The sequence below is a fragment of the Bombina bombina genome, chromosome 4 (assembly GCF_027579735.1).
Source record: "Bombina bombina isolate aBomBom1 chromosome 4, aBomBom1.pri, whole genome shotgun sequence".
Lineage (NCBI taxonomy): Eukaryota > Metazoa > Chordata > Amphibia > Anura > Bombinatoridae > Bombina > Bombina bombina.
The window spans coordinates 463,472,733-463,489,694 of NC_069502.1; the positions used below are offsets into that span (position 1 = coordinate 463,472,733).

Genomic DNA, 16,962 nt, shown 5'->3' on the forward strand with positions numbered 1-16,962 from the left:
GGCCCTATGTAGTGACATTACTACAAATTGCAGGGCCAGATGGGCCCCCTAGAAGTGTGGGCCTGGTCTCAATTGAGACATCTGTAGTTACGCCCCTGTCAAACACATTGGCTACATCTCAATCAATATGCAAATGAGAGTGGCTATTTAAAGAGTATATTTGTTCCCTTTTTTAATAGTCAATCACAGTTACTTATTCTATTTTACTGGAGCTGCAGAATTATAGCAACAGCCTGCTACATTTGCTGGTCACCCCATCCAATAGCACCCAAAAGGGAAGACACTATCATTAACAGCTTTATGGATTGTAGAGTTACCATGACAACATCTGTTATTGATAGCAATTTTGGGCAGCAACAGTAACATAGCCCTATATGTGCAATGAACTGTTTGATGCTGAAAAAATTGTTAATTTCGAAATGACAGAAAATGATCTAACCTTAAGTGCACAAATCATGAATGTATATTAATAGTTAAAAGAAAAAAGCATGAGGCAGTTATCATTACTGTTGCATAAATTTGTTGTCATGTTAACTTCTGTTTTGAGCCCATATCTTTAGCTTCTATAAAGATCTGTGTGAAATGGTTTAGAAAAAGAAGCGGTCACAGCAGATATCAAACAATGTTTTTTGTACAGTACGTCTGATGGTGTAGAATGATGAATGCCATCATATTTTGTTTTTTATCATAAAAACCAGCTCTGAGGGAATTCTGTGTATATTAATGTGAGAGGCGTGTTGTCCCACAAGGATGAGTTTGATTAATTGTAAAACATGGGGGTCTATCACAATTCTTTAGAACATTGTATCTGTTTATCAACAACAAAAAACACTATTAGAGGTTTAGGGGGTTTTGGTTGATAAATCATTTGATACGTTTTTCTAAAGGATTGGTAGTCAAGCTACCAGAATCTTATCTGCAGATCAGCATAAAAATACTTAATTGGAATAGGAGTTAACCAATGTTTTTACAACGCTCTGGTAGATTTCAAATATTTATTTTATGATTTGTATCTCTACCAGAGTTCTTTTAATTCGCCAAGCAAGATACAAATTAGCTGACCTGTTTCCTGACCTGTTTCCTAAAGGTTTCCCACCACCATGTTCCACCCAAAAACAACCCCCCAACAACATACTTACAGCTATTATAGCTACCAAACCCATACCATAACAAAACCTCTAGACCAGTGATGGCTAACCTTGGCACTCCTGATGTCTCAGAACTGCATTTCCCATGATGCTCAACTAGACCACAGAGTGCTTAAGCATCATGGGAAATGTAGTTTCAAAACTTCTGGGCTACCAAGGATAGCCATCACTGCTCTGTCTAGACTGTAAACTCCTCAGAGCAGGGTCCTTCTCCTCTTGTAGATTCTATCAATGCTACAGTATTTACTGTATATGAAATGTATTATCTACATATATTCATGTGCATGTTGAATTCTGACAAATGGAAAAAAATTTTTATTTTCCTTCCTAATGGCCTCTGTAAAGAAAAAAAGAGCAAATAAATTGAAAAGCCAAAATATTTAGCTGATTCGTTATTTTTTTTTTCTTCTTCTTTACTTAAATTTTTATAGATGCTCCTATAGGAAATATCTTATAAATATAATTTGTTAACAAATGAATTCCGAATGATCCCTTAACAAATTTTGGTCAAAACAAAGGATTTTTATTTTTTTTCATGACGAACAATTTGTCAGTAACATTTTTTTTTTTTATCTGTGTGTCTACTATTTTATCAATAAATATGAAACTTGTAATACCTTGTTGCATAGCCACAATCACAGTTTTGTAAACGTAGGCCATGTTGCTTGCTGGAATTTTTTTGTTTTGTTTGCATATAAAACTTGGTTGTATTTGCAGTTATTTTCATGCACAAGAGAGCTAGGGTTCTGTTTTAGTTTTAATATTAGGTTTGTTCTCTTTTAAGGCAACAATAAACTTGACATATAATTCCTTCATAAACAGTAGATTACGAGTGGAGCGCTAACGTTAGCATGAGGAGTGTAGACACAATCGCAGGGTTCTTTACGCTCAAATCCATATTACAAGTTGCACGCTGTTTAAATTAACGCAGTTTTGTTTGGGCGAGTAATGTCTTTTCTAAAACCTCACTTTAAAAAAAAAAAAAACACCCCAAAATAAAAAACCTATACTAACACAACTACAGATATAGGGGTAGATTTATCATAGTGCGAGCGGACATGATACGATGTAGCGTATCATGTCCGCTAGACACATCGATAAATGGCAACAGCATACGCTTTCAGCATTTATCATTGCACCAGCAGTTCTTGTGAACTGCTGGTGAAATGCCATCCCCTGCAGATTTGCGGCCAATTGCCCGCTAGCAGGGGGTGTCAATCAACCTGATCGTATTCGATCAGGTTGATTTCTGTCCAAGGCCTCAGAGCAGGCAAACAAGTTATGGAACAGCGGTCTTTAGAAGGCTTGCATGGAAACAGGGTCATCAAGCTCCATACGGAGCTTGATAAATCAGCCACATAGCCCTTAAAAGGGCCTTTTGTAGGGCATTGCCCTAAAGTGTCAGCTTTTTCTGAAAAAAAAAAAAAAAAAAAATACAAACCTTTACAATTAACCCCCCCCCTCCCCCAATAAAAGTCTGTCTAAAAAAACTACTCTAAAAGTGCCATGAAAAGGGCATTTGGTTGGGCATTGCCTTTAAAAGGGCATTTAGCTTTTTTGCTGCCTAGGAATTAAAAGAAAAGAAAAAAAAAATCTTAAAAACCTTACACTAAACCCCCGAAGATGGTACCCACCGAAGATGAATCCGGGCAGCAGCGCTCCATCTTCATCCCGGCAGTGGTCCACCTTCTTATTTTCATCCTGGCGGGAATCTTCATTCATCTTCTTATCTTCATCCCGGCAGCGGTCTTCATCCATCTTCTTATCTTCTGTCTCTGAAGTCCTCTTCATGCGATCACCAGCCGCACACTGAATTTGGAATGATTTTCAATTTCAAATTCAAGTCAGCCAATAAAAAAAGCTTTCTTTCTATTGGCTGATTTGAATTTGAAATTGAAAATCAGCTAATAGGAATGCAAAGGTACCTCTAAAGGAGGGTACTTCGCATTTAAAATTCAATGTGGGGCTGGTGATTGTATGATGTACGTCAGGGACGGAAGATGAGAAGATGGATAACGATTGCCGCCGGCATGAAGATAAGAAGATGGACTGCTGTGGGGATGAAAATGGAGCACTTCTGCCCGGATTCATGTCTGGTGAGTACCATCTTCGGGGGTTTAGTGACAGGTTTCTTTGTTTTTTGTTTTAGATTAGTTTTTTTTTTTTTTTTTTCCTGGGCAGCAAAACAGCTAAATGCCCTTTTCAAGTTACATAAAACGCAAAATAGTTTTTTCATAATTCAGATAGAACATACAATTTTAAGCAACTATCCAATTTACTTCTACCAATTTTTTTTCGCTTTCATGTTATCCTTTGTTGAAAAGCAGGAAGGTAAGTTCAGGAGTGTGCACGTGTCTGCAGACCTATATGGCAGCATTTTTGCAAAAATGTTATATATTAGCAAGAGCACTAGATGGCAGCTCTATTTCCTGCAATCTATTGCTCCAGACATGTGTATGGTACCTACCTAGGTATGTCTTCAAAAAAGAATAACTTGAGAACAAAGCAAATTTGATACTAGAAGTAAATTTAATTTTTTTTTAAATTGTATTCTGCATCTGAATCATGAAAGAAAAATGTTGGTTCTCATTTCCCTTTAAGCGCAAATTTCATGGCAATTTTTATAGTTTGTTTTCTTTTTAAAGACACGATGAGTCCACGGATTTCATCCTTACTTGTGGGATTACGCCTCCTGGTCAGCAGGAGGAGGCAAAGAGCACCACAGCAGAGCTGTATATATAGCTCCTCCCTTCCCTCCCACTCCAGTAATTCTCTTTGCCTGTGTTAGTGATAGGAAGAGGCAAAGTGAGGTGTTAGTTATAGTTTCTTCAATCAAGAGTTTATTATTTTTAAAGTGGTGCCACAGTGTGCTACTTTGTTTGGGGTGTAGCCTAGACCAGATCAGTCTCTACAGTAGAACATTTGGTGGCTTTAAAGCAATGGGAACTTGTGGGACATTATTCTCACTGCGCCTCCCATATACTGTTGCTGCCCTATTCGGGGAAAAATCTGAGAGATCTTACTCAGTGTTTTCCTTGTTATCCTCAGGTCCATGTGAGCAGTAGGACTTCACACGCCTGGGAGCTGCCTTTGCTGTCAGCAGATGGGGAGGTAAGTGCCATTTTTTATTCCTGGGCTTAGAAGATAGAAAGGGCTCAGAAGAAATTGGCCACTCAAATTGTGAATAACAGCCCTTAGAGAAAGAGAAGAGGCTCTTTATTCAGGCATGTTTTTCTCCTTTCATGGGAGACAATTCTAGACAGCTCATGTACTTCTTAAACTTCCTTGGGTTTCCCCTTGTCAATATCATCTCCCGGCGGTTACATGAGAGCAATGCCGACCGGGTGATGACTGTGTGTTAAACACCACTCTTTCCCTATGTAAACAGAGGGGGTAATTGAGCTTATACAGTTAGTTTCTGGGGCACTCTGTTCCATCTCCCGGCGGTTAAGATGGCGACCGGGAGATGACTGTATGATTGATGGCTTTTAGTCCTCATACGCCCACGAAGGGCGGTCCTTGGGGACACTCTTTACATTTGCGCGCCTTTTTTTTTATCTCCCGGCGGTTCATTACATCTAGCATGACGCCGGGAGATACCTTTTGTGGCAATGTCCACGAAGGGTAGTATTTGTGTAATTACACGAGCATGGTGCACTATTTATGGCGAGTCCTCTTTATCTCCCGGCGGTTCACTAGGTCTAACTTGCCGCCCGGGAGATGTCTGTTGTTGTCACCGCCCAAGATGGGCGGTCCTTGGGGGGATGCCATTTGCATGGCGTGTTCATTATTTCTCCCGGCTGTTCAACAGCAATAGCACTACATGCCGACCGGGAGATGGGATACAGGACCCTCTCATGGAGGTACACAACCTATCTCTATAAACATATGGTAGGGTCCAAAGACACATGTTTTACATATTGTAGGCTTACTTGACGACCAACATAAGTCGGATTGTAACCTAATTTTCCCCTGTTGCGATGAGGAGTCTGGTGACATTAGAACATCCTACTCAGAAGGGGGATACTGCTGAGGGGTGTTGCGATCTAGCAAACTTCTTTACTCTGGTTTTGCCCTATTTTGTTTGCAGGTTATAGAATGGAAAAATGTTTTTCTTTTTAAAATTTAAAGAGACAGTCACATATTTTCATATTTTAATTTTTAAGTTAATTGCTCCTTCTAAAGCTATGGCTGTTAGGAGTCTGGTGACACTGCTCAATCCATGCCACAATTTTTTATTGATAGTGTCCAAATTAATTTATGACATGCCGGCAGTGCTCTGCGGTTACTTGCAAAGACGTTGCCTTTGATTTACATAGTGATGTCTTGTTGCAGCACTATTAATATGGTTATTGGATTGTTTTCTGCACGACAGAAATAAGTCGTAGGTTTAAAATTTAAAGAGACAGTAAAAAAATGTTTCTGTGTAACTTTTATTAAAAGACTTGCGGCTGTTTATTTGTTACTACATCCCTTGTGACGTAGGATGATACAACAACACGCTAAAATTAGTTACTTTAGGATTTAAAGAGACAGTAACGTTTTGTTCTACGTTCAGTATAATAAATGTATTTCAACTGTTTATTTGTTAATTCATCCTTTGTGATGAGGATGACACAAACGCACACAAGAATAGTTACTTTTCAGATTAAAGAAACAGTATCGCTTTCTATGTGAAAATTATTACAATTTGTTCAAATTTTATTTTCTTTTTGAACCTACTCCCTCTACAGCGTTTGCTGTTTGGGAGTCTGTTAACCATGGCAAAAATTTCTCCTGTAGTTACCGTCGAAATTTTATGGTCCACGTGCAGTGCCCTGCTTTCCTTCACACTCCACTCGGGGCTATGGTGCATTCTATGGTTTTACATCGGTAAAAACATTGCTAGAGGACTTGCTTGTTTAACCCCTTAACGACCGACGACGTGCAGGGTACGTCCTCTAAAAAATGTCAGTTAACGACCAAGGACGTACCCTGCACGTCCTCAGTCTGGAAAGCAGCTGGAAGCGATCCTGCTCGCTTCCAGCTGCTTTCCGGTTATTGCAGTGATGCCTCGACATCGAGGCATCCTGCAATAACACTTTCTGGCCATCCGATGCAGAGAGAGCCACTCTGTGGCCCTCTCTGCACCGGACATCGATGGCCGGTATCGTTGGTGGGTGGGAGCCGACTTGGGAGGCGGGTGGGCGGCCATCGGTGATCTCTGTAAGGTTGAGGGGGCGGGGTCGGGGGGCGGAGCTTTCGGGGGCGCGCACGGGCGCGCGCGCGTGCACGGGGGGTGGCGGGCGGGTGCGTGCACGGGGCGGGAGCGGGTGGGAACCGCTACACTACAGAAAAAGTTAGGAGTAAAGTGTAATAAAAAATTAAATAAACCTTTATTTTAAAAAGCATCTAAGCGATCTGGAAGGGGTGGGGGTTGGTATTGGGGGGGGGGGGAAGCTACACTACAGAAAAGGGACATTTTTTTTTATAAAAAAACATATTTTCACTAAAATGGGTACTGGCAGACAGCTGCCAGTACCCAAGATGGCGCACATTAAGTCAGAGGGGGAGGGTTAGAGAGCTGTTGGGTGGGGGATCAGTGAGGTTGGGGGCTAAGGGGGAACCTACACAGAAGCATATGTAAATATGCTAAAAAAATGCACAAAAAAGCCCAAATTTTCCTTTTATTTTAGTACTGGCAGAGTACTTAAGATGGCGGGGACATTTGTGGGGTAGGGGAGGGAAGAGAGATGTTTGGGAGGGATCAGGGGGTCTGATGTTTCAGGTGGGAGGCTGATCTCTACACTAAAGCTAAAATTAACCCTGCAAGCTCCCTACAAGCTACCTAATTAACCCCTTCACTGCTAGCCATAATACACGTGTGATGCGCAGCGCCATTTAGCAGCATTCTAATTACCAAAAAGCAACGCCAAAGTCATATATGTCTGCTATTTCTAAACAAAGGGGATCCCAGAGAAGCATTTACAACCATTTGTGCCATAATTGCACAAGCTGTTTGTAAATGATTTCAGTGAGAAACCTAAAATTGTGAAAAACTTAAGGTTTTTTTTTAATTTGATCGCATTTGGCGGTGAAATGGTGGCATGAAATATACCAAAATGGGCCTAGATCAATACTTGGGGTTGTCTACTACACTACACTAAAGCTAAAAATACCCCAAAAAGCTCCTTACATGCTCTCTAATTAACCCCTTCACTGCTGGGCATAATACACGTGTGGTGCGCAGTGGCATTTAGCGGCCTTCTAATTACCAAAAGCAATGCCAAAGCCATATATGTCTGCTATTTCTGAACAAAGGGGATCCCAGAGAAGAATTTACAACCATTTATGCCATAATTGCACAAGCAGTTTGTAAATAATTTCAGTGAGAAACTGAAAGTTTGTGAAAAAATTTGTGAAAAAGTGAACGATTTTTTGTATTTGATCGCATTTGGCGGTGAAATGGTGGCATGAAATATACCAAAATGGGCCTAGATCAATACTTTGGGATGTCTTCTAAAAAAAAATATATACATGTCAATGGATATTCAGGGATTCCTGAAAGATATCAGTGTCCCAATGTAACTAGCGCTAATTTTGAAAAAAAAATGGTTTGAAAATAGCAAAGTGCTACTTGTATTTATGGCCCTATAAGTTACAAAAAAAGCAAAGAAGATGTAAACATTGGGTATTTCTAAACTCAGGACAAAATTTAGAAACTATTTAGCATGGGTGTTTTTTGGTGGTTGTAGATATGTAACAGATTTTGGGGTTCAAAGTTAGAAAAAGTGTGTTTTTTTCCATTTTTCCTCATATTTTATAATTTTTTTTATAGTAAATGATAAGATATGATGAAAATAATGGTATTTTTAGAAAGTCCATTTAATGGCGAGAAAAACGGTATATAATATGTGTGGGTACAGTAAATGAGTAAGAGGAAAATTTCAGCTAAACACAAACACTTCAGAAATGTAAAAATAGCCTTGGTCCCAAACGGACAGAAAATGGAAAAGTGCTCTGGTCACTAAGGGGTTAAAAGGCTCTTCCATGTTACTGAGAATTTCAGTTTCAGATGGCGTTGATGCCTTGGGCATTTCCGATATTTACAAGACTGGTTCCCATAGCCGTATCAGCTAAGAGGCTGGATGTCATTCATTAGGGGGGAAGGAGTAGTTTCAACTGTCACTACGAGAACTTCTATTCCCTTAGAGGATGGTCCGGTGGACAAGATTTAGTCATGGGACACACTCCAGGGTTACAATGGCAACCATCTGTGTACTTTGCTACCGTCACTGGTGTGACGGCGTATTAGTTCGATGCATTGTCTGAGGTTATTAGTAAGTAATTTCCTTGGATACAAATCCAGGACTGGATACAGCTTTCAATTGGCTTATTTCTTTATTTCAATTTCTTCCCTTCCAGTTATCAAACTGGGGGCATAGGTGGCTTTGTTCCAGCTCTGAGAACCTTGTGGTTAGAGCCTTGTTTTTTGGATATGTGTTTTAAGATTTTGATGAACACATAGCTTGCTGTTGAATTAAAGACATCATGGGGAACATGCTCCGGTCCGGGATCGGATCTTGTAGGAAGGCTGACCTTTCCGTTTGCGCTCGTTTGGTTTTGATCTCAAATGTTTTCCTCTCAGAGGCAGTTTCTGCTTTCAAGATTGTCTGAGGATCAGACAAAGAGAGAGAAGTCCTTACACTGCGTAGGAGTCCTCTCAGATCCGGGAGTGGTTGTTACAGTTCTAATACTAGTACTGGATCTGGGGTTATCGGTCGGGTTGTGGTTCCTAACAAATGGAAATCTTCAGACCATTTTGTAAGAAGGGTATTGTCCTTCGAAATGGAAACTATTAATTTGTTCCATTTCTCCCTTGATCTTAGAGGGTCAACTTATGTCAACGGTGGATTAAAGGTCAAGTGCTTTCATGTGCCGTTCACGAGAATTGTCTCAAGTTCTGGGGTTTGCCTTTCTGGATAAACATTTCCCGTTCGTGTTCCTTCCTTTCAGTCTTGCTACAGTTCCGAGTTCTTTCAGAGTCTCTGGGATCGCTGTTGGCGGTGCTTCAATTACGGGACTTTGCAATGGCGCCCTATCTGGCTAATATCACTAGTCCGGGCGTCATCCTTACAGCAAGTAAGATTTACACGAACATGGTGTTCTACTTCCCGTGAGCTCACGGGTAGAAGGTGACTTTGGATAAGTGTCCTTAGCCCAAAGCACAAGGGTAGCTTCTTGGGAATCTTGCTGGATTCCATATCACTGAAGATTTTTCTGACTGAGGTCAGGAAATCAAGGCAATTCTGGTCTAGTCCTTCAGTCCACTTTTCGGCCTTCAGTGGCTCAGTACATAGAGGTATTCGTGCTGATGGTGTCGGCAATGGACATTATCCAGACAGTTGGCTCAGCATGCTAAAGCACTGTGGCTAAGCTCTGTAACAACCTGAGAGTTGCAGGTTCATTTCCGGTGAGGTCCACTCAATCTTTCATCCTTATAAGGTCGATAATCTGAGCTGCGCCTTGTGTCACTTAAATTTCCGTTTGTTCGTTCCGCCTCAGACCTATGCAGTTAAGCATACTCAGGCACTGGAACGGCGATTTTGCAAACTTGTCTCCTCGAATGTCTCTGGCTCAGGAAACAAGGGACTCTTTTCTTGATGGTTGTCTCTGGTTCCCCTATCTCAGGGAACGTGATTTCGCTGAGTGTGGACTCAAGCGGAGTCTGTTCTTTTTATAGACTTCCTGCAACTGAGTGCGAGCTTCAAGACTCTTCTGGTCCGGCCACAGTTAGCTTCGGCCCAGTTTTTTTCTCCCTATCTGTCATCTGTCAGTGTTCCATATCCCAGGGGTGGTCTCTTGAGAAACGGATTTTCTGAGTTGTCAGATTTTTCATCCGGGAGAGTGGGAACTCCATCACGGAGTATTCTCCAACCTGATTTTCTAATGGGGTCGGCCGGAGTTAGATCTCATGGCATCTTGCAGACTGCCTGGCTTTTTAGATACTGGTCCAGGTTCAGGGCCCCCAGTCCGAGCTGATAACTGCCTTGGCAGTTCTTTGGTCCTTCAGCCTAGAAGGCATATTTCCCCTGTTTGCGCTTCTTTGCCGGCTGATTGTTCAATCAAATAGGAGAAGGCATCAGTGCTCCTCCTCGCTTCTGCATGGCCTCGCAGGATTTGGTATGCCGATCTGGTGAACATGTGATCTCTGCTGTCTTGGACACTTCTGTTGTGGAGGGACCTTTTATTCATGGTCCCTTCTTCCACCCAAGTCTAGTTTCTCTGAAGCTGATTGCTTGGAGGTGGAATGCTTGATCCTATACAAGCGAGGTGTCTTAGATTTGGTCTTAGAAACATTAATTCAGGCTTGTAAGCCTGTAATTGGGATGATTTACCATAAGATAGGGCATAAATGTCTTATTGGTGTGAATCCAAGGGTTACTCATGGAGTAGAGTTCGGATTCCCAGGATTTTGTATTTTCTTCAAGGAAGGGTCGAGTTCCCTAGAGGGTCAAATCTCTGCTTTATCTAATCTGTTACTCCAGTGTCTGGCAGATGTCCCAGACGTTCAATCCTTTTGTCAGGCTCTGATTAGAGTCAGGCCGGGGTTTTCAACAATTGGTCCTCTGTGGAGTTTGAATTTAGGGATTCTGTTGAACTTAGGCTTTCCATAGATATTAAGTTGTTATCTTGGTAAGTTGCCATTTCTTCTGCTTGAAGACTGTTTGAGTTTTCAGCATTTCCATATAATTCGCCTTGCCTTATTTTTCATTTGGGTGATGTTATGTACTAATCTTGGTTTTCTTCCTAAGGTTGTTTCAGACGGAAACATTACTTAGGATATTGTTGTTTCTTCCTTGTGTCCTAATCTTTCTCTCGGAAGGACAGTCTTTTTCAATTTGGACGATGTCTGTGTTTTTTTAAAAAAAATAATAAAAAAAAATATATATATATATTTTTTTTTACCAGCGACTACGGACTTTCGTCAATCGTCTTTTCTGTTTGAGTACGTACGGGGCAGAAAGCTGCGACTCCTTCTTTCCTTTTGGTTGACGAGTATCATCCGTTTTGCATATGAAATTGCTGGATAGCAGTCTCCTGAAAGGGTTTCGGTTCCCTCCACTTGGGCTGTTGTTTCCTCGTGGACATTCTAGCATGATCCTTCAGTTGAGCTGCTTTGCAAGACTATGACTTGGCCTTCTCTTCACACTTTTTCTAAATTTTTCAAATTTGATATCTTTGCTTTGGCTGAGGCTATTTTTGGGAGTAAGGTTCTTCAAGCTTCTTCAAGCAGTGGTGTCTTCCATTTAGGTTCCCTGTCCTGTCCCTCCCTTATCATCCGTGTACTATAGCTTTGGTGCTGTATCCCACAAGTAAGGATGAAATCCGTGGACTCATCGTGTGTTTAAAAAGAAAAACAAAATTTTGCTTACCTGATAAATTTGTTTCTTTTTAGACACGATGAGTCCACGGCCCACCCTGTTCTATGAGACAGGTTATTATTTTTTGATAAACCTCAGACACCTAAGACACCTCTGCACCTTGGCTTTTCCTTTCTCTTCCTAAGTTCGGTCGAATGACTGGAGTGGGAGGGAAGGGATGAGCTATATATACAGCTCTGCTGTGGTGCTCTTTGCCTCCTCCTGCTGACCAGAAGGCGTAATCCCACAAGTAAGGATGAAATCCATGGACTCATCGTGTCTAAAAAGAAACAAATTTATCAGGTAAGCATAAATTTTCTTTTTTATATAGACTAAATGTTCTAATGGTAGTGCAGTCATTGGTTATGGCGCTCACGCTATAGCTGTAATCTGGCCCCTTGCAATTACAAAATTCTTAGGTGTGTGTGAAAATTTGTATTTGCTGCAATTGTTTTCTAGTAGACAAACTCCACTCACCACTTGCTTTATTTGGAGGAGCCGATCCAGACTTGCTTCTGGGAAAGACATATTTTTCCAAGGTCATTAAGTTAGCAAAACAGGTTTTGTTTTTAATTTCTTATCTAATAATCTCTGCTGAAGCCAATAAGGGACAGATATGTAGCAGGGTTGTGTAACCTGCCATATGCACTTAACACTGGAAAACCCACAATTTCCACATTTAAATTACATCAAAAGGGGGAACATAAATAATGAAAGTATATACAAAGCTGTTATGCATGAGACACTTTATATTACAATTGCAAAGTGTTTACTGTCCCTTTAAGGGGTCTACTGTGTTTTTATATCTATACCCCCCCCCCCCATTATTATGCATTAGCCATTAGTGTTTCAGAAATTGTATTGTATGGTAAACAAAGGGTACAAAGTAAATAGAAATCTCCAAAGAGAGACAGAGAGAGTTCACAAATTGATGTTACTTTTAGTGGTGTTGAGCGCCAAATATATTAGCCAATTTGTGGTCTGTCGCTAGTAAGTTTTGTACACAGTCTGCTCTGGGGATACAGTCCATGTCAGCTGATCAAAACCCTGATTATTTTGTGAGTGATGCTTAGTACATGTGACATGGCGTACAGTCTGTGAGTGCAGTCCACTTACAGGTTTGTTTATGTGTGTATATTATCTATCTATCTATCTATCTATCTATCTATCTATCTGTCTATCTATCTATCATGTTTTCAACAATATAAAAATGTATTTAACCCCCCTCGTGCAAAAGATTAAGGTAATTGAGGGCCTTAATGTGAAAATACAACACTTATGGTCTAAAAGAAGGAGCTGGAGCAATTGATTTATGTCCCTGTTTCCCCCTCAGGATGTACAGTTGCCTTTTAGTTAAGATGGTAGTTGTGATCTCCTGTATCTCCTTCCTCCTCTTACATATGCGTGCTACCATCTCATTTGTGGAAATGAGCAGAGCATATGAAAAGGGTTAAAATCTAGCTGATATGTGTGCTGGCAGCAGGATGCGTGCGTTCATGGTTGCTTAGCAACATGTTGCTACACGTTTTATAATAAAAATGAAATGTTTAACAGGGCTATCACAGTGATCTGACATATGTCTATTACCCTCAAACAAAGCTAAATTCTGTTGTTTATTTGGCACAAGAGAAAAGCACATTAGAAAATCTTTCTCAGCTAATTTGCCAAAGTAATGACAAAATATCAGTGACAGTGACAAGTGACAATATGTGTGTGTGTATATATATATATATATATATAAATATATAAATAAATAAAATCTGAAACAGGTTATGCAAAAGTTTTTTTTCTCTTCATTATGAAGCTAAAATTAAGCATAAGTCTGTGTACATTTGGGACACTTAATACATTTTATATGTATAGAATTGAGTATATTCCCAACCTCCTTCTAGTCATGAGTCCTGCCATGTTGAAATCTAGCTTCCACTGCATTCCAGCAACTCTTCTACAGATACCTGCAGTAATACCTAGGTTTTAAAATGCAGCACCCATAATTAGAGGGGGGTTATGAAATGTATTTAGGGCCAGATTACAAGTGGAGAGGTATTTTGCACTCCCGGTCGAGCGTTAGAGAGCAGAAAAATTGATTTCTTTCTTGATATGAGGAGAGTCTACGGCATCATTCCTTACTGTTGGGAAATACTGAACCTGGCCACCAGGAAGAGGCAAAGACACCCTAGCCAAAGGCTTAAATACTCCCCCCTACTTCCCTCATATCCCAGTCATTCTTTGCCTTTCGTCACAGGAGGTTGGCAGAGAAGTGTCAGAAGATTCAGAGTAGTTCCTTATGAAGGGTATCTATCCTTCGAAATGGGACTGGAGTTTAAAGTATTCTTGTCAGCCTCTCAGTGAGCGCATTGACGAAAGTTAGAATCTGGAGATGCATGGAGAGTCTTTCTACGAACCAATCCAGAATTGTATTAACAGCTCCTAAGCAATCAGTGTTGACGAGTTTCACTGCCTGCTTCCATCACTCAAGTCCATGTCAGGAGCGATGCTACAAGACTGTCAAACTTGAGAGGCTGTGTTTCTGTTCCAGGGCATAGATTCCGGTAAGATTGTTTCATTTTTAAACACATATGATAACGCAAGAAGACAGGGTCACAGTGTGGCTCCTTTTATCTGTTTGGAATCAAGGGTTAATATCTCCGGAGGGGGATTGTTGAACAGGGGGGATTAATCACATAATTTTATTTTATTATGATTATGCTGCGACACGTGTGAGATGTGGCTCAGGCAGATGTTGGAACGTACAGGTTTTACTTTAGTTTTTGGAAGCTGCGCAGCCTGAAGGTCTATAGCAGGGGCGGTCCTACATTGCGCACCATGTGACCGGGTGTGGTTACACTGATTTCCTCTTTCCTAACTGTGCGGTTTACCGGAGAAGCAGTTTCTCTGTTTGGCCTGGGTCATAGGAGGTGGTGATTGCCCCAGCCATTGGGGGCATAAAGGGTGCCGTTTTATCTTATTATCTATAGTCTGCTTTATAAGCGCAAGCTATGAAGGATTCTGGTGCGTTAGAGGGTACTCCCTCTTTACCAAAATCTAATACCAGTCTATATTGTGAGGAGGCCGCGGTATACCCGCCTGCTCAATTATGTTCCACATGCCTTGATAAAGTAATCATGTCAAAGAAAGTTAATATGTTTGATACCACTGAGCCGTCCACCTCGGAGGAGTCTCTGTCCCATGAGGTGCGCACCCTACAGTCATCTCCTATTACACATGCATCTTCCCGTAGCACTCCTAATCCTCCATCTGGAGGGGCCCTTTTACTGCCAGACTTTGCTGAGCAATTACAAACGGCAGTGTCTGCGGCCTTTAGTGCTTTACCTCGCCCTGCTAAGCGCAAGCAAAAAGTTAAATATTACTATCCTTCCCAGGGGTCATCTGCTAGCTTATTGGATTTATCTGATACAAGATTATCCGATGATGAAGGCGCCTCTAATACTTCAGAGGGTGCTCTTTCTGGGTCGGAATCTGCTGCCTCTAGGCCTCCAGCTGCGGAGGAACCAGACTTTAGATTTAGGATTGAGCATTTACGCTTTCTGTTGAAGGAAGTTCTGGCTATGTTAGAGGTTTCAGAGCCCAAATTGCCTGAGGAACCTTTGATTCCTAAATTAGATAAGGTCTACGAGGACAGGGTTGTACCACAAACTTCCCCGGTTCCTGTAAAGATGTCGAACATTATTAAGAATGAATGGGAAAGAATTGGTTCTTCATTTTCCCTTTCTTCATCCTTAAAAAAATTGTTCCCGGTCCCGGACTCTCAATTGGAGGTATGGGGCTCCATCCCCAAGGTGGAAGGCGCTATCTCCACGCTTGCTAAATGCACTACTATCCCGCTTGAGGATAGTTCGTCTTTTAAAGACCCATGGATAAGAAAATAGAAACTCTGGTAAGAAAGATGTTTCAACATACCGGATATTTGTTTCAACTGGCAGCGGCTGTTGCTGCGGTTGCTGGGGAGGCTACCTAATGGTGCAACTCCTTATCTGAGTTGATCGAGGTACAGGGTCCCCTCAACGTGATCCAGGAAAGAATTAAGGCCTTAATGGTGGCTAATTCTTTTATTTGTGATGCAAATATGCAAATTATTCGCCTGAATGCCAAGGCTTCAGGTTTTTCTGTTCAAGCCAGTAGGGCACTCTGACTGAAGTCCTGGTCTGCGGACATGAAGTCAAGACTTCTTTCCCTCCCATTTAAGGGAAAGATTCTATTTGGTCCAGGCCTGGACTCAATTATCTCCACGGTTACTGGAGGCAAAGATGCATTTTTACCGCAGGATAAGAAGAACAAACCTTAAGGACAAGGTCCTAATTTTCGTTCCTTTCATTCGGATAAATCCCAACATCAACAGCCCTTCGCAAAGCCTGAGAAATCCAAGGGGACTTGGAAGCCGGCTCAGTCCTGGAATAAATCCAAGCAGAACAAGGAGCCTGCTGAGACAAAGTCGGCATGAAGGGGCGGCCCCCGATCCGGCTCTGGATCGCGTAGGGGCAGACTCTCACTCTTTTTGGACACTTGGTTTAGGGACGTACAAGACCCGTGGGTCCTGGAGGTCATCGCTCAGGGATACAGGATAGGTTTCAAGTCTCATGCACCCAGGGGCAGATTCCACTTGTCAAACCTGTCTTCAAGGCCAGAAAAGAGAGAAGCCTTTCTGGGGTGCATGAGATCTCTCCTCCCTGTGAGTCATTGTCCCGGTACCTCTTACAGAAAGAGGTCTGGGATACTATTTAAACCTTTTTGTAGTCCCAAAGAAGGAGGGAACTTTCCGCCCGATTCTGGACCTAAAGTGCTTAAACAAGTTCCTAAGATTTGCGTTCCTTGACCAGCACTTCCAGTTTATTGCACTTCCGTTTGGTATAGCTACTGCTCCAAGAGTTTTTACGAAGGTTCTAGGGGCTCTACTTGCAGTGGCCAGAACCAAAGGTATAGCAGTAGTGCCATACTTGGACGATATTCTGGTTCAAGCACCATCTTGTCGTCTGGCAGAGGACCATTCGAAAGCCCTTCTATCTCTTTTTTGATCTCATTGATAGAAGATAAACTTAGAAAAGAGTTCTCTTATTCCCAGTACCAGGGTGGAATTCCTGGGTACTATAATAGACTCCATATCCATAAGGATATTTCTTACAGACCAGAGATGTTACAAGCTAACTTCCGCTTGTCTTGCTCTCCAGACCTCATTAAGGCCCTCTGTGGCTCGGTGTATGGAGGTGATTAGTCTCATGGTTTCCAGCATGGACATCATTCCTTTTGCCAGATTCCATCTCAGACCTCTTCAGCTGTGCATGCTGAGACAGTGGAACGGCGATCATCATCAACAAATTTCTCTGGACAACTGGTTGAATCGCTCTGCTGGTGGCTCTGTCCAGATCACCTGTCTCAAGGGACATCCTTCTTGA

The 16,962-nt window shown here is 41.6% G+C and overlaps 1 protein-coding gene across 2 annotated transcripts in view; it reads left to right on the forward strand.

The window, feature by feature from the left end:
* The window catches only part of FAM131A (family with sequence similarity 131 member A), a 270,102-nt gene that overhangs the window by 236,119 nt on the left and 17,021 nt on the right, over positions 1 to 16,962 (forward strand). The gene's annotated exons all lie outside the window — the stretch shown is intronic.